This window comes from Schistocerca cancellata, chromosome 8, assembly GCF_023864275.1.
Source record: "Schistocerca cancellata isolate TAMUIC-IGC-003103 chromosome 8, iqSchCanc2.1, whole genome shotgun sequence".
Lineage (NCBI taxonomy): Eukaryota > Metazoa > Arthropoda > Insecta > Orthoptera > Acrididae > Schistocerca > Schistocerca cancellata.
This window is the reverse complement of record NC_064633.1, coordinates 494,385,543-494,407,717: the sequence shown is the minus strand read 5'-3', so window position 1 is coordinate 494,407,717 and position 22,175 is coordinate 494,385,543. Positions and strand designations below refer to the sequence as shown.

At 44.2% G+C, this 22,175-nt stretch overlaps 1 protein-coding gene across 9 annotated transcripts in view; it reads right to left on the bottom strand.

Moving 5' to 3' along the window:
- Nucleotides 1-22,175, bottom strand: part of LOC126095759 (transcriptional enhancer factor TEF-1) — a 759,916-nt gene that overhangs the window by 322,818 nt on the left and 414,923 nt on the right. The window contains exon 1 of one of the 9 annotated variants that reach the window (XM_049910561.1): nucleotides 5,967-6,009. The exons of the other annotated variants lie outside the window; for them this stretch is intronic. The gene's annotated coding sequence lies outside the window, so the exon portion shown is untranslated. Of the gene's footprint in view, nucleotides 1-5,966; nucleotides 6,010-22,175 lie in introns of those variants that run through there. 9 annotated transcript variants of the gene reach the window in all.

The window sequence follows — 22,175 nt, the reverse complement described above, 5'->3', positions numbered from 1 at the left end:
TCACCTAATTATGTAGCAAAGTCTCCAAATTTCATGTTAATTAAGGGATTGAAGGCTTACAAGGGAAATTCTCCATCGCAACCCCCTCAGATTTAGTGGTGAAGTGGCCCAGTGGATAGCACGTCGAAAACTGATCACAGATCAAGCACGAAGACGAGGAAAAGGTGTACTGAAGTGGTAAAATAGAAATAGTCAACGGTATAAGCTCAAGATGTGCAAACATCGAGCGACTTGCATTAATTATGGCGTCATGGTTGTGAGATCACGGTGCAAAGCGGTTGATCTGTATTCAAATTTCCTCGTGCCCTTTTTTTTTTCTTCCTCACAAGTTTATGAACTTCCGTCCGGTCATTGACATGTCCGTTGTTCTATAAACTATGCATTAGTTATCCATTATAGAATGCGAGTCGTGTGGTAAGAAAATATTACCGTCGCAAGTGAATGTGATGAGTAATGAGAACAGGCGAGATATCACATAGACGTCTCACAGAATGAAAACGACAAATAAACGGGTGTGAACTATGTTACAACGAAGGAACTTTAGAGTAAAATTTCCAAAACGGAACCCAAGAGGCATAACATTGTGGTACTCCTATAGAGCAGATAGGAGGTACATACGTCTGATGATCTCTTCGTTACACGTCTGTTGCAAACGGACGTTACACCACGATGCAGACACAAATTTGAATACAGCGAACAGACACGTCTATGACTGGACGGAAAGTTCATAATGAGGAAGATTTCAACTCAGATCTCCCTCTCTGCAGTCTAACAGCGTAGCCACGATCATTCGACGTCGCCCGATGTTACGGATGTTGATCTTGGACCGTTCACTGTTTCTATTTTGTTCCATTTTTCCTCAGTTCAGTAGATGTAGTTTCCGTTTTCATGCTTGATCTGTGTTCAGATTTTGACGAGCTGTCTTATCACAAAATCTGAGGTGGGTGCGATGGGGAGTTTCCCTTGTTAGTGACTGGTTAGGCCGTAACGGAAAAACTCTTATACCACGCCAGAATGCCAAAGAGACCTTGAAAACGTCCCTCAGGGAAAATACCTGTTTTGTCGATACTGTGAGTTTATTTCTAACATTAACATAGAGTCGTGCAAGCCGGCAAAAAATCTTTTCTACACTAACAATTTTTTTCGTCGAAACGACCCAATTACACGTATAATGAACTACATTACATTATAAGGTGTAATATGAGCCGTTCAAATTCAAATACCGTTATTTCGACTTTTCACCGGAAACAGTTTTCAGGCATTTCTGTTGTCTCTGTACTGAAATGTACGGAAACGGTCATACAGCGGCAATCACTCGTGATCTGGCTGTAAGAAAATCACAGATTAAATGCAAACACTCCGACCATTCCTCAGGCCTGTGAGATTCAAACACAGAGATTTTCCTCAGCCAGTAAGCACCAGCCAAGTAGACCACGTGACACGGCTTTCCGGCAGCTCGTCCTCATGCGCTCAAGTTTGCCACCATCTGCTGCACAACAATCATATTTGCTTTTGTGTAGAAAAGATTTGATGGATGTTACAATTCATCCAGCTACACCAGAAAGGAGAAGAAACAGAGGCGACATTGCCGCGAAGAGCTGAACTAAGGTTATGCAGGTTAACTGAAGTCACTACTGTTAAGCGATTGCAGCTATAATTGTTTACTTTTCTTGCCTTTCTGTTTTTGAACAAGCTATTTTCAATGGAATTGCGGATGAGGACAGGTACCAGGAAAAAAACTGTAAGTAATCGCAAAACACATAATATTTTCGTGCCGCAAAATTAACTGTATACATAATGTGATTTGTTATTCGCAGATTAAACTCACAATAACATTCCCTTGCGGATGGCAAGCTACACAATAATGTATAGACGGCCCTGAGAAATTAACATTATACACAATGAAGTAATAAGCACAATAGCTATAAAAAAATTTTAGGCCTCATCCTCGTCAAAATAATTATTTCTTACAACAACCTCGCATTTTATAGAACTGAATAAAAGTACCCACTGGTTATGGTAGCTACCCGCTTTCACGGAAGTAAACACCAAGCCACATAAAACAGCTACCAGGGAACAATCGAGGCGCCACAACAACAATATTATTTTGGATTTCCCCTCTCTTTCAGTTGCTACGTTTACATGAGAACTTCTGGTAGATGAAAACCGATTTCGAAACCGACTTCGCTGTCGTGTTTACCTTTTCAGGCCTGGAGCGGTTTCACTAGAACGGTCAAATATCGGTTTTTCGTTCATCAGCTGTTTTACACAAATGACCACTAGAAATCAACTGTTCTGGCTAATGATTTTGATAACAATGCCTTTTTTTTCTTCGTACTACCATTTCTCCTTTACTGCACAAAAGGGCACTCTGTCCAGATTAGCGGAATACTTTTGAAAACTAGACGTAACCTAGCATCCCAAGCCCGTTTCAAAAACGGTTGACCGTTTATATTGAAGCGAAACCCTTTATTGGAAGAGAGGTCCGGCAGCTAGAATCGCATTTCCAGAATCGATGTTGAACTGTTTAGGTGACCACCCAGAAGCGGTATTGGCAAATCGGTTTATGAAATCTAGTTTTGGGAGCCCCATGTAAATTTAGTTAATATGTGCAAGTTTGTGAGAGTTATGCGAAATGGCACTTGTACGCAAGTGGAATGGGTTGACAGTTCTGCCGAGCCCAACCCACATCTGGTAGTTTTTTCCTTTCACATTTTTCGGCTTCGCCAACTCACAGCCAAACTGCCACTTTCCAACCAAAACCTAGAGCTCGGGCTAACTACATCTCAGTCTGTCAATCCCACCAAGCTTTTTGGTGTCACATTTCAACCTAACTTAAACGTCTGGATAACTACTGGTCAACTTGTCACCTCAACTAAGGTTTGTGCTGTCAGATTTGTTGGCTTCAAGAACTGAAATCGAAAGTGTCACATTTCGATCTAACCTACTTTATATCTCAGGCAAATTATGGATCACAACAAACAGGTTGCTGTCGTATTCGCTGGCTTCGACAACTCGCATCCAGGTCATATGACATACCAACCTAAACTAGACCTTGAACTTGTTACATATCAGTTTGTCTTCACAACCAGGCTTTTAGCTGTCATATTCATTGGCTTCTACAACTCGCATCCAGACTGTCACATTCCAACGTAATCTACAGACCGGTCTATCACCACAACTCGGCTTATTGCTTTCACATTCGTTGGCTTTGTCAACTCACAACCAAACGGTCACATTCCAACCTAACCTTCACTTCGGTCTAAGCTACAGGTTAGTCTGCCATCACAACAGGCTTTTTGGCGTCATATTCGTTGGCTTCACGAACTCACTTCTATATAGTCATATTCTAACAGAACCTAGACCTCGGCCTAAGATATAGATCAGTTTTTCACCACAACCAGATATTTTGTTAGTACATTCGTTGGCTTTCCAGGAAGAACCCCAGGCTTCGCAAATGTCTGGCCGCAGAAGTGCCACTCCACACAAGTGGTCCTGACTCAATACAGACGGCCCACAAATGCCAGTCTGTAGATTTTGAACCAGTAACTTCACTTGTCCGGTAGAACGCGAGAAAATACCCTTTTTAAAGCGAACACTGCACTTTCTTTCAGCCGTCCAAGGGTAGCAATGTAATCCGGATGAATGGCAGCAGAGGTATCAAACGTCGAGCACTGAAGCAGTTTCAAGAGGAATATGACACCGCCTAACGACTCAGATTTTACCACAATGGCAACGACCACGAAAGCCTGCGGTATGTGCTGAAACAAGTTTGTGCACGCAAGAGAACAAATGTATACACTGTTTAACTGCTTACAACTTCAAAATTAAAAACCGGGGACCTCTCATTTCTATAGCAGTGTAACTTGAAGTTATTGAAATTAGCGCCCTTTTTAATGGAATAATCACAGCACTGGCCTGGAGCCACTTCGGGAAATCACGGGAAATCTGAAACTGGATACCCGGACAAACATTTCAATCGTAGTCCTCCCGAATGAGAGTCCAGTGTGTTAACCACTGTGCCAACCCGTTCGATCCAACGAAGTACCGACTGCAACGAGTCCAGTTGTATATTTGCACAGGAATGTTCGACGCATTCACGAAGTTCATCTAATGTGCATGGTTTTTGTCGATGAATGACTTCCTGTACTGTTGCCACTGGTAAAACTCTAGAGGCCGTAAGTCTGGAGAATGTGGTGGATAGTCGACACCACCTCTTCAGCAGCCTATCCATCATGCGGTTAGATCTTCGTTGAGGTACTCCATGACAATTACGGTAGCGGGGTGGGCACGTCCTAGTTAAAAGAAAACCTTTCGTCCAGAACTCAAGATGGCGGGAAGAATGGACGTATAAAGGTTCTCTAGCAACGTCTCACCAGTAACTTTACTGCCAAAGAACGGCCCAATCAACTCCGATAATATACATCAACTTGGTGGCTCATTTCGGTCTCTTATAAGACCACCGTCAGACCATTCTTAGTCTGTAAACAAAGAGCATTACATGTTGTAAGTTGCCGAGGAATTAATACAATCGTAGAAGTAAAATAACATAAAATAGATTGGCGTGGTGTGGTGTAGATTGCTGTCAAAAGGTGTGTGGAACATTGCTTTCGCTATAACAGTACGAGCGACGGAAGTCGACTCAACAGTTTTACAGACGCCTCTTTAAAGCGGCCTGCTGCTTGTCACTGGTTCCTGCTGTCACCACGGATACACCAGTTATTTATGTTATTTTATTTTACTTCTATGCTTGCATTCCTTCCTCGACAACTTTTAATATATTGTAGTGTTGTTTAAAAGGTAAAAAGGTTGTCTGATGATGTGCTTATAAAGAGAACGAAAAGAATCAGCAAATGATGTACAAGATAAACATTAATAAAACCGACAAATTGCAGGGACTGATTCCTGACTGTAAATGAAGTAAAAAAGGTCCTATGAACATGTGTCCGGAAATGCATCGTTGACAAGTAGATGACGCTGACGAATGACAGTCCCTCCCTCTGACCACGTGCCGTGAGTTCCTTGTACGTTGCAGGCTGTGTGATCGATACAGATCAGTCATGCAGGATACACAGAATCGTATTTTGACTCACACCGTGTTGGCGGGCCACTTGGCCGAGCTTGCACTGTGGTTCGTCTCAGTATCCTGTACAACCCGGACCTCGAGATATGGTGTAAGCACAGTCCGTCGCATTCCTGTATGTTGGTCTATCTGAAATGAGCTATGATCACATCAACATCCGAAAAGGGCTTGCAATGTTGTGTTGTCTGTGATGTTGGTGCCTGTGAAGGTACTTGTTTTGGTATATCCGTGCTGCTTGGTCGTAAACATACACCATCTCGGCTTGTTTCCGACATGAATATTGGACCATTCTACTTCTTACAGTAACTGCGTCAGTCATACAGCCTGCAGCACACAAGGAACACACGCACTTGATCAGAGAAACGGTCATTCGTCAACGCCGTCTACAGTGACAACGATGCACTTCCGGACACATATTCACGGACTATTTCTTGTTCCATTTCCAGTCAAGGCTCCGTCCCTGCAGCATGTTGGTTTTATTAATGTTCACCCTGTATACACAACTTACATGTTATCTAGAAAGTTTTCTTCAAATTATTTTAATATAATTTTATCGATCGCTATGATATCCTCAGGACACTGATCAGACAAGTTCTTAACCCCATTAAGATGACTCACACAACACATTCACAAGCAGAACTATTAAATATTATGAACCAAACGATTAGACGTTTCCGTCAGTTAATTTGTCAGTTATGGTCAGTTACAGGGTTTTTTTGGCCACTATATAGCTATTCGAAACTGTGAGGGACGAGAATATTTAACGGAGCGTGAACAGAGAGATGCAGTAGTTGCGAGGCTGAGTGGGAAGAGCCAGTAGCAGGGAGAGGGGGGGAGCGGCCGGTGGAGGGAGCGCCGGGCCAGCACGTGCGCGCCTACTCACAGGCGCAGGTGGGGGCAGCAGCGGCGGCGGCGGCGGCGGCGGCGGCGGCCGGGGCGTCGCGGCGGCAGCAGCGGTGCAGCGCGGCGCCCGCTCCCGCGCCCGCGCCCGTCATCACTGCGCGCCGCGCCAGGCCGCGCCACGCCGCTGGCGCCACCACACGCACGCTCGCACACGCACACACACACACACGGACAACCGCACGCGTGCGCTCCGCGCCGCACCGCTGTCTCCCTAGCGACGCGTGCAGCGCGGCGCGGCGCACTCCGAACGCCGTGCCTGACCTCCACCACGATTCGTACTGGACGTCGTGAACGGTGTTCTATTCGTAATGCTCGTGCTTGGAAACGAAAAGGTTCGCGGTATTTTCAGTCTACTTTTACCCCAACAGCTCGCTCTGTCCCTCCAGAGCGCTGTAGACAACGGTGCTTAGATTTATACCGCGTCCTTCGACTTCAGGAGGGATTTGACATCGACCTGCACTGCCGGTTAGTGAAAAAAAAGGAAAAAAGAAAAAAAACGAGTTTACCGAGTATCGGACCACATTTGCAAGTGGATTCATGAACAAAATCGACAGATGTAACGGTAATTTCCGGAGTATCTCTGACAGCCTTGGGACAGCTAGTTCTGACAAAACTCTACCATCTGGTGAGCAAAACGTACGAGACAAGCGAAATACCCTCAGACTTCAAGAAGAATATAATAATTCCAATCCCAAAGAAAGCAGGTGTTGACAGATGTGAAAACTACCGAACTATCAGTTAATAAGTCACAGCTGCAAAATACTAACGCGAATTATTTACAGACGAATGGAAAAACTGGTAGAAGCCGACCTCGGGGAAGATCAGTTTGGATTCCGTAGAAATACTGGAACACGTGAGGCAATACTGACCCTACGACTTATCTTAGAACAAAGATTAAGGAAAGGCAAACCTACGTTTCTAGCATTTGTAGACTTAGAGAAAGCTTTTGACAATGTTGACTGGAATACTCTCTTTCAAATTCTAAAGGTGGCAGGGGTAAAACACAGGGAGCGAAAGGCTATTTACAATTTGTACAGAAACCAGATGGCAGTTATAAGAGTCGAGGGACATGAAAGGGAAGCAGTGGTTGGGAAGGGAGTGAGACAGGGTTGTAGCCTCTCCCCGATGTTATTCAATCTGTATATTGAGCAAGCAGTGAAGCAAACAAAAGAAAAATTCGGAGTAGGTATTAAAATCCATGGAGAAGAAATAAAAACTTTGAGGTTCGCCGATGACATTGTAATTCTGTCAGAGACAGCAAAGGACTTGGAAGAGCAGTTGAACGGAATGGACAGTGTCTTGAAAGGAGGGTATAAGATGAACACCAACAAAAGCAAAGCGAGGATAATGCAATGCAGTCGAATTAACTCAGGTGATGCTGAGGGAATTAGATTAGGAAATGAGACACTTAAAGTAGTAAAGGAGTTTTGGTATTTGGGGAGAAAAATAACTGATGGTCGAAGTAGAGAGGATATAAAATGTAGACTGGCAATGGCAAAGAAAGCGTTTCTGAAGAAGAGAAATTTTTTAACATCGAGTATAGATTTAAGTGTCAGGAAGTTGTTTCTGAAAGTATTTGTATGGAGTGTAGCCTTGTATGGAAGTGAAACATGGACGATAAATAGTTTGGACAAGAAGAGAATAAAAGCTTTCGAAATGTGGTGCTACTAGAAGAAGGGACCGGTTGGTAGGACATGTTCTGAGGCATCAAGGGATCATCAATTTAGTATTGGAGGGCACCATGGAGGGTAAAAATCGTAGAGGGAGACCAAGAGATGAATACACTAAGCAGATTCAGAAGGATGTAGGCTGCAGTACGTACTGGGAGATGAAGCATCTTGCACAGGATAGAGTAGCACGGAGAGCTGCATCAAACTAGTCTCAGGACTGAAGACCACAACAACAACAACTCAGGGAAGTATGATAGGACCGTTATTGTTTACAATGGATATATGGAAATGATCTAGCAGAAAGCGTCGGAATCTCTTTAAGACTGTTGGCAGATATGTGGTTGTGTGAAACAAAGTAGCAACGCCACGACACAGTATCGATTTGCAAAATGATCTACAGAAGATTGATGAAAGGTGCTGTCCCTAGCAGTTGATTACGAACGTCAAGAAATGTAACATATTGTGTATACATAGGGAAAGAAATCCACTACTGTCAACTCCGCTATTGATCATAAGTTCTTGCGAACAGCAAACACCCTAAAATTTGAAGGAGTAACTATTCTGAATGACGGTAGGTGGAATGATCACATAAAGCAAGTAGTAGGAAAAGAAAACATGTCTCAATTCAGAGAAAGACTCTTAAGGAAATCGAACTCATCCAAGAAAAAAGAGGTTCGCAAGACGCTGGTACGACCGATTCTTGAGCATTGTTCATCAATCTGGGACCCTTACCAGATAAGACACACAGACGAGAGAAAGAATATCCAACAGAAGAGCAGCGCGTTTCTCCACGGGATCTTTTAGCCGCCGCGAGAGCGTTACACCAGAGCTCAACAGACTCCACTGGCAGACGTTGCAAGAGAGGCGCTGTGCATTACGGACAATACCGAAATTTCGAGAGAGTACCTTCCGAGGTGAGTCGGACAACATGTTACTTCCACCCCGATATATCTTGCGAAATGACCACGATGATAAAATTTGAGCAATTAGAGGTAGTACAGAGGGTTACCTACTATCATTCTTCCTACACGCCATCAGCGAGTGGAACAGGGAAAGTGGGCGGAGTAGAGGTACAGCTAGCGGTACTAGGGGTACCCTCCACCACATACCTTTAGATGACTTGAGAAATATTGATGTAAATGTAGAAGATACGCTAGGAATGACCCGTGGTTCGGATTCCCTTCCCCGGTAGGATTACTGTGGTAGGTGGGGGACACGTCGCCAGAATGGAGTCCAATTGAAAGACACTCCAAGCGGTTGAACATACCTACATCCCTCCTGACGGACTCGCACAGTCAATCATGTCACGCGACTATATGTTGGGCAAACGTAAACTCCGTCCACAGGTCCTGGAGCGTCCATCAGAACCGACAGACTGCCGTGTCATCCTAAGCCAGTGGCGTCATTGGATGTAGTATGGAGAGAGGTGGGAGTCAAGCACACCGAGCTCCTGGCCTTTATCAATTTTCGAGATCTGGAGCCGTTACTACTGGTCAAATAGCTCATCAATTGGCATCACGATGCTCAGTGCACCTCCTTCCAGTTCTTCCACTACGAAAAAAATCCCTGGCAGTATACGGAATCGAACGCGAGCCCTCCACATGGCAGTCGGCCACATTGACCACACTCCTTATGGAAACAGAGGTAGTTCTTTCACGGACAAGAAACTCGTTTGCAGAATGGTACAAGATAATTTACTCAAAGTAGTGTTCTTTTGCACCTACAACCTTCTCCCACGTTTCGGGTACCAAATGGACTACGTGAGATACAAAGAGAGATTCTTTTGAGGTGATCCACTCATGAAGACATATTTTCGAGCAAATGTTTTGGGTAGAATATCTTCCTGCACTTAGAGACACTGATTCTTAATTTACTGAATTGGTAAATAATAATGCCGGGTGACGAGGGCCTCCAGTCGGGTAGACCGTTCGCGTGGTGCAAGTCTTTCGATATGACGCCACTTCGGCGACTTGAGCGTCGATGGGGATGAAATGATGATGATTAGGACAACACAACACCCAGTCCCTGAGCGGAGAAAATCGCCGACCCAGCCGGAAATCGAACCCGGGTCCTTAGGATTGACATTCCGTCGCGCTGACCACTCCGCTACCGGGGGCGGTACCGTATGCACAACGCTCAGGGGCTACGCTCTGCCGCCTCTCAGGTGCATAACCAATAATGAACAGATGCCTAGCGTCAGTGAACTTTTTCTCTCAAACAACAGTTGTTTTCCATTTGTCACCACTAGACGTCTGATGCAGAAGTTTTTTTGGAAGAAGTGTTGCCCCTCTTCGCCGGCATTGGCACAGAAAGTTCTGTCGTCTCTGTAATATGGTTAGTAATTAAAATCTAGGTCTATGGTGTTGCCCGTACGTCTGGGTATGATTACCCACTAATACGAGCCCATCTGGCGATAGTAATGAACAGAAAGATATGAAGGAATAGCAAATTTAGGGAAGACGGAAGAAAGTGCCATGGTAAACGCTGTGGGAAAAAAAAAAAGACTGAAATATCCTGTATGTAAACTGAACGTGCCAATAAGCATGGACTGCGAAAACAACGACCATGCGAAACCTAACACCTGTTTCTCGCACATAACATCCTGAAAGCCACAGATCAGGGAAATGAGGTGGATGCAGTATTTCTTGACTTCAGAGAAATCTTTGACTCAGCACCGCACTTGTACGTAACACAGAAAGTACGATCGTAAGGTGGATCAAATGATATTTGTGACTAGACCGAGGATTTCTCGATACGGACGCCACAGTGTGTTAACTTGTATGGAGAGTCATCGACGGATATAACGTAATTCCACGTATGAAGTGTATTGGCACCCTTGCTGCGTACGTAGTAAATTAATGGCCTTGCAGACTATATTAATAGTAGCCTCAGACGTCACACAGATGATGCAGTTAGCTGTTATTATGTGCTGTCTGAAAAAAGCTGTACACATATTAAACCGATCTTGTTAACATTTGAAAAATGGTGTAAAACTGGCATCTTGCATTAAATATTCAGAATTTTGAAACTGTGCATTTGCATTTTACTTAACACAGTATCGTACTCACCGAGTGCTCTTGGTGTGAAACATATATTGTGGCAGGAAGAGAACCTCCCACCACCAAAAGTTGTTGCTGTTACAGACGTCGTTTGTTTGCACGCAGCAACTACACACCCCAGTCACAGGACTAAACAGTGTTAGGAAACATCTATGGCAAAGATATATGGCAACATCAAACCACAACATCTTATTAATACAAATGTTAAATTACTTAACTGTAGTATGAAGATGCTATGTAGCAACTGTTCAGTGGCACTTACACTGACCTATCGGTGATATCTGGTCTAGTCCTGAATATATATGAACAATAGCTACAATCACTTTTAGATGGTCCAGTGACTTTTTGCCAGCGGCTACAAACAAGATCATTGATGTATGTTTGATACTGTGCGGATACTCTCTTGAGCGGAGCTGCGTGTCTGCTTATATCGGCGTTTGGCGGCTGGAGTCCACTTGAGAACTATTTGTGTGACGCCACACGGCTACATAAAACAAACCTCGCTTCGTGCGCCCTCTGCTGGACGCTAGCTTTAATTCAGTAGCACCTGAGTCCCAGGCAACTCGGCATATAGCTGTGTTCCGCATCTTTCAGAGTACACATCATACCCTGTGACTACAGTTATCAATGCGTCACAATTGGAATCAGTCAACTAACACAAATGTAGGTAAGTAACAATTTGCTGGGACACTGAAATAAAGGTGGCAGACTTCGGTTCATCGGCATGATACCGGGAAAATGGAGCCGATCTACAAAGAAGACTGCTTACAAATCACGTATACGTTACATGTACGAATATTGCTCAGATACCAAGTAGCGCTAACTGGAGAGATTGAACGTATACGAAGAAGGATGACACAAATGGACAATGATAGTTTGAGCCATGGGGGCCACGGAAATGTTGAAAAACCAGACTCGCAGAGTTTGTAGATAGACGCCCATTATCCAACGAAATCCAGTGTACAAGGTCTTAAGAAGCATTATTAAATGAAGAATCTACAAATACACTTCAGCCCGCTACTTATCGCTACCACAGGAACCACAAAGACATGAATAGACTAATAATAGAGAGAACAGAAGTATTTAAGCAGTCATTATTCTTGCGCTCCAGAAGTGATTGGAAGATAACATTTGGTACTATGTTACATACCCTGTGACATGCACTTAAAGCGTAATTTATAGGCTATGCATGTAGATGTTACAGGTAGTCTTATGGCGAGGACATGTTCGTCACCGTCAAATTGTTGGTGTGCTCGTTCGCACTATAAGACATCAACAACATTACGTCTCGTCGCTCATCCCAATACTGAATATTGAAAGCCTTACAAGAAGCCGGAATACCGTATCGGCATTAAGGAATTCGCAATAGACGTGGAGTTCATTAATGTGCCAAACTAAATACAAAATGACTTCTCTTCACAAAGTTCATATTGCATTTCGTTTGTATGGCAGGCAATCTTCCGTTACTGTTTTATTGACAAAGCATCGTCAGTCACTGTTCCGTAAAAATATCAGATGTGTTACGTTTCTACATTTTGATACTTAAATATTAAAAAAAGTTTTCGCTTTATGAATGTGTACACTTTACTTACGGTGTTCGTTACTACTAGTTCTTGAAGTTGGCAGCTTTTTCTCTCGCCGATACACGACTTCTTGTTGAACGACATGCTTTTGAACACGGTGAGCTGTACTTCAAAAGTATTTATTTGCCAGACACGTGTTCGGGCATACGGCCGATCAACAGTGGCATATACTGTGCACGCCTATATCGAACTACGTGTCCGTCAAGTACGAAAAATCTTTATAAAGGTTAAAAATTATGTAGATATCTGCGGTTCACAGACCAGTCTTAAGGTAGCTGTAACATGTACTCACGATGGTCTGTGTACCGCGGAGATCCACATAAGTTTTAACCATCATAAAGATCTTACATACGCACATCAAAGAAAGTTTTGCATCACCTCGGTTCCGAGAGTTCCGGAACCTGTACATAAAACTGGAATAGAGGTCAACATAAACATCATTTCCGCCCTTTTCAGTGCTCATAAAAACCACACACTGCATGTAGTACCACCATACAGCGAGACCTTCAGATGAAGTGGTCCAGATTGCTGTAAACACCGGTACCTCTAATACCCAGTAGCACATCCTCTTGCACTGATGCATGCCTGTATTCGTCGTGACATACTATCCCCTATTTCATCAAGGCACTGTTGGTCCAGATTGTCCCACTCCTCAACGGCGATTCGATGTATATCCCTCAGAGTGGTTGGTGGGTCACGTCGTCCAAAAACAGCCCTTTTCAAATCTATCCCAGGCATGTTCGATAGATTTCATGTTTAGAGAACATGCTAGCCACTCTAGTCAGGCGATGTTGTTACCCTGAAGGAAGTCATTCACAAGATGTTCACGATGGGGGCGCAAATTGTCATCCATAAAGACGAATGCCTCGATGGTTGCACTATCGGTCGGAGGATAGCATTCACGTATCGTACAGCCGTTACGGCGTCTTCTATGACCACCAGCGGCATACTTCGGCCCCACATAATACCTCCCAAAACAGCAGGGAACCTGCACCTTGCTGCATTCGCTGGACAGTGTGTCTAAAGCGTTCAGCGTGACCGGGTTGCCTCCAAACACGTCTCCGACGATTGTCTGATTGAAGGCATATGCAACATTCACCGGTGAAGAGAACGTGATGCCAATCCTGAGCAGTCCATTCGACATGTCGTTGGGCTCATCTGTACCGCACTGCTTGGTGTCGTGGTTGCAAAGATGGACCTCGCCATGGAAGTCGGTAGTGAAGTTGCGCATATCACGCAGCCTATTGCGCACAGTCGTAACACGACGTCCTGTGGCTACACGAAAAGCATTATTCAACATGGTGGCTTCGCTGTCAGGGTTCCTACAAGCCATAATCTGTAGGTAGTGGTCATCCGCTGCGGCCTGAACGAGGCATGTCATCGACAGTTCCCGTCTCTCTGTATCTCCTCTATTTCCGAACAGCATCGCTTTGGTTCACTCCGAGACGCCTGGACACTTCCCTTGTTGAGAGCCCTACCTGGAAAAAAGCAACAATGCGGGCGGTATTGACCATCTAGGCATTGTTGAACTACAGACAACACGAGCCGTGTACCTCGTTCCTGGTGGAATGACTGTAACGGATCAGTATAATAGGCGCTGCTCGCGTACGGTTGTTTTCATCTTTGGCCGGTTTAGTAACATCTCTGAACAGTCAAAGGGACTGTGTCTGTGACACAATATCCACAGTCAACGTCTATCTTCAGGAGTTCTGGGAACCGGGGTGATGCAAATGATGTGTGTACTTGACGAACAAGTAGTCTGATGTTGGCGTGGACACCACTGATGATAGGCTATATGCCTGAATAACTGTCTGGCAAATAAATACTTTTGAAGTGCCACTCATGATGTTCAACTATGTCTTTTTCTGCTTCTTAGCTTTAATCCCATGTTTAATATGGCTTTTCTGTAGTCAAGTATTGACAGTTTTTCTTTACGTTTGCTTACCGTTTATCAAATACACACAGGCTGCGGAGCACTCAACATTGGCCTACAAGACTTTCCCTCGTTGCTGGCAGAGGTCGTAGTTGGAAAGCCTTAGTTGCAATTTCACCTTTCAAGTTTTGGGGAGGGTCGAAGAGACAGCACCCACTTCCGTAAGATGGCTTGAGGAGGATAGATTTAGAAGTAGATGACGTCGAAATTGGTAGTCGCAGGGTCGGACGGTACCTATTGCAGCGAACTGTTCCCTCTTTCCCGAGATTCTTTAGATACTGACACGACGCAGGCAGAGTCTGCAGGATAAACAAGCCATTAGACGTGGCAGCAATGGCTTGTCCCCTCTATTTTTTTTTCTCGAGACGGATGAGACTGCATCGAGGTTCATTAAGGAGGCGGGCCTTCGGAAATAGCTGCCGGTGCTCCAGAGGCAGAAATAGAGCGGACGGCTGACTGAGCACCGGAGAACATAGACCGCTAGGTTTTCACCAACGGCGATCCTCCGAAAAAGCACTCTATGTCAATACCGAGAACTGTCATACAAGTCGTCTTTACACAAAGAGGTGATGTCTGACGACCTTTACGAGGCATGTCCGGAAAGTAGCATTTGAGAAAAAAATGGCTCAAATGGCTCTGAGCACTATGGGACTCAACTGCTGTGGTCATAAGTCCCCTAGAACTTAGAACTACTTAAACCTAACTAACCTAAGGACAGCACACAACACCCAGCCATCACGAGGCAGAGAAAATCCCTGACCCCGCCGGGAATCGAACCCGGGAACTCGGGCGTGGGAAGCGAGAACGCTACCGCACGACCACGAGATGCGGGCGGCATTTGAGAAAAAACTCATAAAAACATTTTCAGAAAAGAGCATTTTTGAAACTATTTTCTACATAGTTGCCATCGTAGTTCAAACATCTGTCATAGCGAGAAACCAACTTTTCCCCAAGTAACAGGCATCTATAAGCAACTAGCGACGAGATTAATAATCACCTATTGTGTAAAGTGTTCAGTGCTAACGCCCAAACACTGTGTAGCCGAGCATATGGAAAATTCTCTCTCTCTCTCTCTCTCTCTCTCTCTCTCTCTCTCTCTCTCTCTCTGTGTGTGTGTGTGTGTGTGTGTGTGTGTGTGTGTGTGTGTGTGTGTGTGTGTGTGTGAAGGGAGGGCTTGTGTATATGTGTTGCATGTTCGCATATTCTCCTTAAGCGTTATGCACTTGAGGTTCACACTCCCACTGTGCCAAAGATATATGACATGATAATCATGTTTATGTCCATCTCAATATAGCTAGTTTTCATATTTGGAGAGAGATGAACAAGAAGGGAAACGTAAAAGCATTGACGGTAAGGGGACGGTATAAAGCGCGTTTTATTTCTGAAATAACAGTGAACATTCGCAAATAGTTAAAAGGCAGGAGGGATCCCGCAACACCATATGCACATACAGTGCGACTGAACAACTTGCGTACAAATTGAAGGAGCTGATAGACGAGTCGGAATACTGCAGTCTTGCGAGTGATTCTATACGTCTGATGCCTTTGGAGTCTCAGGAACAACAAGAACACTCAATGCTCGCGGGTTTAAATGCAGAATAGATTATGTACAATTTACATAACATGTACATTATAGGAGGTGTTCAAAATTGCGACCACCACGTTCAACACAGAGGTAAAATATTTGTAGAAAATTCTGGCGCACTCTACTAATTACACCATGCATCGCACGAACCTCACCAGACGTTGCAAGCATTCTGGGCACAAGTGTTTCATCGTCGGGAATTGGTGATAAATACACAAGGCATCCCCCACTCCCCCACAAAAAAGGTGGGATAGAGGCGACCATGCTATTGGACCTCTCCTCTCGATCCAATATCGGGGGTATGTGGCGTACGTCACGTTCTTGCAAAGAAAAGTCATCCCTTCAATATTTGTGCGCGAACTTTTGAATCATCCTGCATATCATGTGAGCATATAGCAAATGTTTGACCTGGAGGGCTCATAGTAGCCGGCACGTTAGCTCGGCGGAATGGATCAGCGCACTGGCCACAAGCAATATATATGTAAAGATGAAGTATGAAGTTCTCATCGTTGGAATTTGAAAGATGCCATGCGACATCCGGAGAGCACCTCTGACGAACAAAACAGGTGGAAAGACGAAAAGGAAGGCGTAAAGCGCGTGCCCGGAAACCGGGTTGCGGGGTCGTATTCTGTTCGCACCACCGAACTTTTCAGAGTGCCTTTAATCTAGCCTTCACCTCTCAGTAATGTGAGGAGTCACCAGAAACGACACGTCGTTCGAATTTCAGTTAAATTGCAGGTCCCATTTCTCCAGTTTCATAACAAAAAATTGTTCAGTTTCCTAACAGGGATAGTTAGGGACACGCAAGTAGCCCAAATGGCGTCCAATTGAAAGACATGCACCCTAACATTGAGCCACACGAAATTAATATGGTGCAAGTGCTCCTTATATAGCCTGTGATCAATTCACTCAGTAGCAGATGGAGGGAACTGAGAAAACACAAGCAGACATAATTAAATGATTCTGTATAAGAGAGACAGAGACATACAGAGAGAGAGAGAGAGAGAGAGAGAGAGAGAGAGAGAGAGAGAGTGTTAGTTTTGAGAAAAAGCATATGCCACCAGCTGTGCAATTTTATGTTTATTCTCTACCGGTTTCGATTCTTACAATCTTCAAGGAGAGAAACATTGTACATCAACGGATCAACAAACACATTTCCGTCATATATGAGCCATGCAAATGTAGAACTCACAATTATCAGTGCCTTGGCACAATTATTGTGGACTACTTTAATATATGGACTGTGTTAAGACAGATTACTATGACAATTATGTGTTCTACATTTGTACGGCTCATATATGACGGAAATATCTGGTTGAGCCATTGATGTACAGTGTTTCTCTCTTTGAAGATCATTGTTACAATCAAAACCGGTACAGAATAACATGAAATTTTTCCAAATTATTCAACAGCTGTCGACAATCAGCTAGGAAAAGCTCTGAAGACAGAAATGGCTAGAAAAATAAGTGACTACATATCTATGGTTGAAGGGATAATTAGGGTTTGTTGCCTCGTCGACGGCAAGGTGGGGTCATTAGAGACCGAGTGCGCCCTCGGACTGGCGAAGGTTGGGGGAAGGAAGTCGGTCGGGTGCTTTCCAAAGAAACCATCCCGGAATTTTCCTTAAGTGATTTAGGGAAAGCAAGGAAAACCATATATAGACAACGGAACGCGGATCTGAATCACAGTCTTCGCGAATGCGTGTCCAGTGTGTTATGTGCATACCTCAGATGTGAGATCTGATGTCTAGCATTGAAGCGCTTGTCTCGTGAGTCAAATGAAAACCTTAAATTCGATCCGTTATCCTGTAAGTTGGTAAGCGTGCTGCGAACAACGTGTAGAATGGCCTGTAGGTGGCAGCATAGTGCAGATGCACACATACAGTCGCTCTATCAGTATAAAGATGGCCGCCCCACTTGCGACATGCACCAGGCGTTCTGTTATTCGTTTTTTGCCTAGTGAAGGTGTGAAACCTATTGAAATTCATCGACGAATGAAGGTTCAGTACGGTGATGCATGTTTGTCACAGCAGCAAGTCTACGAATGGAGTAGGAAGATCGCAAATGGTGACTTCAGTGGAAGATGCTCCTCGTCCAAGTCAGGCACAACGAGTTGTGACTCCACAGAACATTGCAGCAGTTGAAGCCATAGTGAAGGAAACCCACTGAATGACACTGCAGTAGGTTTACAGATTAGTCATGGGTCAGCACACCACATTGTGGATGACGTGCTCTAGTTTCACAAACTGTCCGCAAGATGGGTGCTATGGCAGGTGACTCCTGAAATGAGAGAACGACGTGTTGATGCTTGTGAAGAACTACTTCGGCGCTTTGAACGAGAAGGTGAGGGCTCCCTTGCAAGAATCGTTACTGGGAACGAACCCTGAGTTCACTTCTACCAACCGGAAACAAAGAGAGCGAGCAAGGAATGGCGCCATTCCCCATCACCAAAACCAAAGAAGTTTCGAACAGAACCATTAGCAGGGAAGGTTAGGCTGACACTCTTTTGGGACGAAAGAGGCGTCATTTTGAAGCATTACATGCCTAGAGGGACCACTGTGACCGGTGCATCATACACAGATCTCCTAAAAAATCATCTACGGCCTGCAATCACATCAAAGCGACGTGGACTGCTGTCAGCAAGGTGTCCTTTTGCAACATGACAATGCAAGGCCCCACACTGCCCGTACAACAGTTGCAACAATCACAGACCTGCATTTTGAGTGTTTTCCTCATCCAACATACTCACCAGACGTTGCCCCAAGTGATTTCCATATGTTTGGATCACTAACACGCAATGGGAGGAACGAAGTTCCGTTCTGATGATGAGGTACTCCACGCGGTGCATGAGTGGTTGAGCGGACTACCAAAAGAATTTTTTTCTAAAACAATTTATGCACTTTGTAAGTGCTAGAGGACTTGCATTAAGCGTGGGGGAGATTATGTTGAAAAGTGATACAGCTTTGTACCACTTCTGCGCAGTAAATAATAGTTCAAAAAATATTTTAGGTTTTCATTTGACTTACTCTCGTACCAGTTCTTAAAATTTTGTATGTAGCTTTTCCTGGGATAGCTGGCGTCTGTCTTCAAACGTTTGTCAGTTCAGCGTTTCCGAGAGTCGGACAAACCTGCAACCATTCTCATTGCCCTTCTTTGTACATTTTCAATATCCCTTGTTAGTGCTATTTGTTATGGGCCCCATGCACTGAGCATTATCCTAGGATGGGTAGCGTGAGTGCTTTGTGAGCAATCTCCTTTGTAGATCCGGTATCCTTCCAATGGCCAGGAGTATGCGCCACCTGCCTTACCCACGAATGAGTCTCTGCAATCCTTATGCCGACATATTTGGAAGGGTTGACTGATTCCAATTGTGACTCACTGAAGGTGCTGACATAGGATACTACTTTCCTCCATTTTTTCAAGTGTACAGCTTTATATTTCTGAACATTTAAAACAAGTTGCCAATCACTGAACTACCTTGAAATCATTTCGCTCGGTCCCATAGAGCCCGTCGGAATAGACACTATTATATATCGAGGTTGAAGTGTCATTACAAAGTCCAAGATGCTTCTAGAAGTCGTTGCAGTTTCCGAAGCGAGGATAGTGGTAATACGAGAAACTGATTGGTTTCCGCTACACAGCGAATTTTTGATAGTGAAGCGATTCACAAGAAAGGAAATAATGATTTGTATCGCCTTCTGCTGTTGAACTGTACTCCCAGCAGATATTCATCATCACTTTTAAATAATTTAGACGTGTGACTGGTGATTAGCATTTACAGTAGATTCACTGTAATACTATCGCACCGACTGATGTAATCCGCTGTGTATGTTACTTGTGCCCCTCCATACATTTACCGGTACGGGTGAACGTAATTCTCCTTTTAGACATTGTAGTCATCCAACTGGTTACCAGCAATTACCATCGCAAAGAGTATGCAGGGCTGTCAGAAACAATCTGAACAGCTTGTAAGGGTATTGCTGGTTACGAGGCGCTGAAAAATAATTGTTAAGAAAAAAATTCGATACATTGTGTCGATTCCGAGTTAATTAGCACTGAAGTTAGCCAGTCTGGGCATTGCGGGCGCAAATTCAAGCGGCACGCCAGATAAAAGTAGTGTCGATTGTTCTCATAGCGTGGATTCAAGATTAAATCTAACTTTGGCACAGAAAGGGGTGAATTATACTGGCACTAAAGTCTTTGCTCACTTACCAAATAGTATCAAAAGTCTGACAGATAACCAACACGTATTTAAGAAGAAATTAAAAGGCTTTCTGAATGACAACTCCTTCTACTCCATAGAGGAATTTTTAGATATAAATTTTAAAAAAAATAATAAAAAAATAAAAAACACAAAAAATGAAAAAGTTGTTATATTAACTTAAGTATGTTGTTAAATTAACTTAATTATGTCATGTATTGGAAAATTTGACTCGTTCCACATCATTACGAAATATCGTATTCATGATCCATGGAACTAGTATTAATCTAATCTAATCTAATCTGGATGATAGGGCACGATACTTCTCAGCCTTTAGCTCGGGTTCGATCCCTACTACCGTCCAATGCCCAAGTTTTCTATAGTGGTCGTGCCCGGATTTAGGGAACCACACGAAGAAAACATTTGTCGATACCGTCTCTGGCGGGCCGGTTGTGTTTGCGCGCCCAACGGCCTCATTAGCTAACTTCAGTGGTAATTAACTCGTAAACGGCACTACGTACCGAATTTTTTTCTTAAAAACTATTTCTCAGCACAACCTACCCATCAACACTCTTAGAAGCTTTTCAGACTGTTTCTGAACACCCTGTATAGACTGCTAGAAGTTTTATGCGTCCTTTGTGATAATATGAATCTCACTAACTAAGCGTTTGTCTTTACTTCTCTAATGTAGAATATTTGAAATTCCATAATAGTATTTACCTCCTTCTAGGTACTGAAACCATGAGTTAGTTTAATACGAGCACCAACAGCTACAATAACCAATGAGGGTACTAGATGTCACTGGTAGTCACATCGATTATAATAGGTTGTACAACGTAAGGCATGCGGATATCAACATTTCCAAAATTATTTATCTTCCTCTCTCTGATAAATACAATGAACACATGAAAATGCACTCTGGTACACTACTGGCCATTAAAATTGCTAAATCACGAAGATGACGTGCCACAGACGCGAAATTTAACCGACATGAAGAAGATGCTGTGATATGCAAATGATTAGCGTTTCAGAGCATTCACACAAGGTTGGCGCCGGTGTTGACATGAGGAAAGTTTCACACCGATTTCTCATACACAAACAGAAGTTGACCGGTGTTGCCTGGTGGAACGTTGTTGTGATGCCTCATGTAAGGAGGAGAAATGCGTACCAACACGTTTCCGACTTTGATAAAGGTCGGATTGTAGCCTATCGCGATTGCGGTTTATCGTATCGCGGCATTACTGCTCGCGTTGGTAGAGATCCAATGACTGTTGGCAGAATATAGAATTTGTGGGTTCAGGAGGGTAATACGGAACGCCGTGCTGGATCCCAACGGCCTCGTATCACTAGCAGCCGAGATTACAGGCATCTTATCCGCATGGCTGTAACGGATCGTGCAGCCACGTCTCGATCCCTGAGTCAACAGATGGGGACGTTTGCAAGACGACAACCATCTGCACGAACAGTTCGGCGACGTTTGCAGCAGCATGGACTATGAGCATCGAGACCATGGCTGCGGTTACCCTTGACGCTGCATCACACACAGGAGAGCCTGCGATGGTGTACTCAACGACGAACCTGGGTGCACGAATGGAAAAACGTCATTTTTTCGGATGAATCCAGGTTCTGTTTACAGCATCATGATGGGCGCATCCGTGTTTGGCGACATCCCGGTGAACGCACATTGGAAGCGTGTATACTGGCGTATCACCCGGCGTGATGGTATGGGGTGCCATTGGTTACACGTCTCGGTCACCTCTTGTTCACATTGACGGCACTTTGAACAGTGGACGTTACATTTCAGATGTGTTACGCCCCGTGGCTCTACCCTTCATTCGATCCCTGTGAAACCCTACATTTCAGCAGGATAATGCACGACCGCATGTTGCAGGTCCTGTATGGGCCTTTGTGGATACATAAAATGTTCGACTGCTGCACATTCTCCAGATCTTTCACCAACTGAAAACGTCTGGTCAATGGTGGCCGAGCAACTGGCTCGTCACAATACGCAATCACTACTCTTGATGAACTGTGGTATCGTGTTGAAGCTCATGGGCAGCTGTACCTGTACACACCATCCAAGCTCTGTTTGACTCAATGCTCAGGCGTATCAAGGCCGTTATTACGGCCAGAGGTGGTTGGTCTGGGTACTAATTTCTA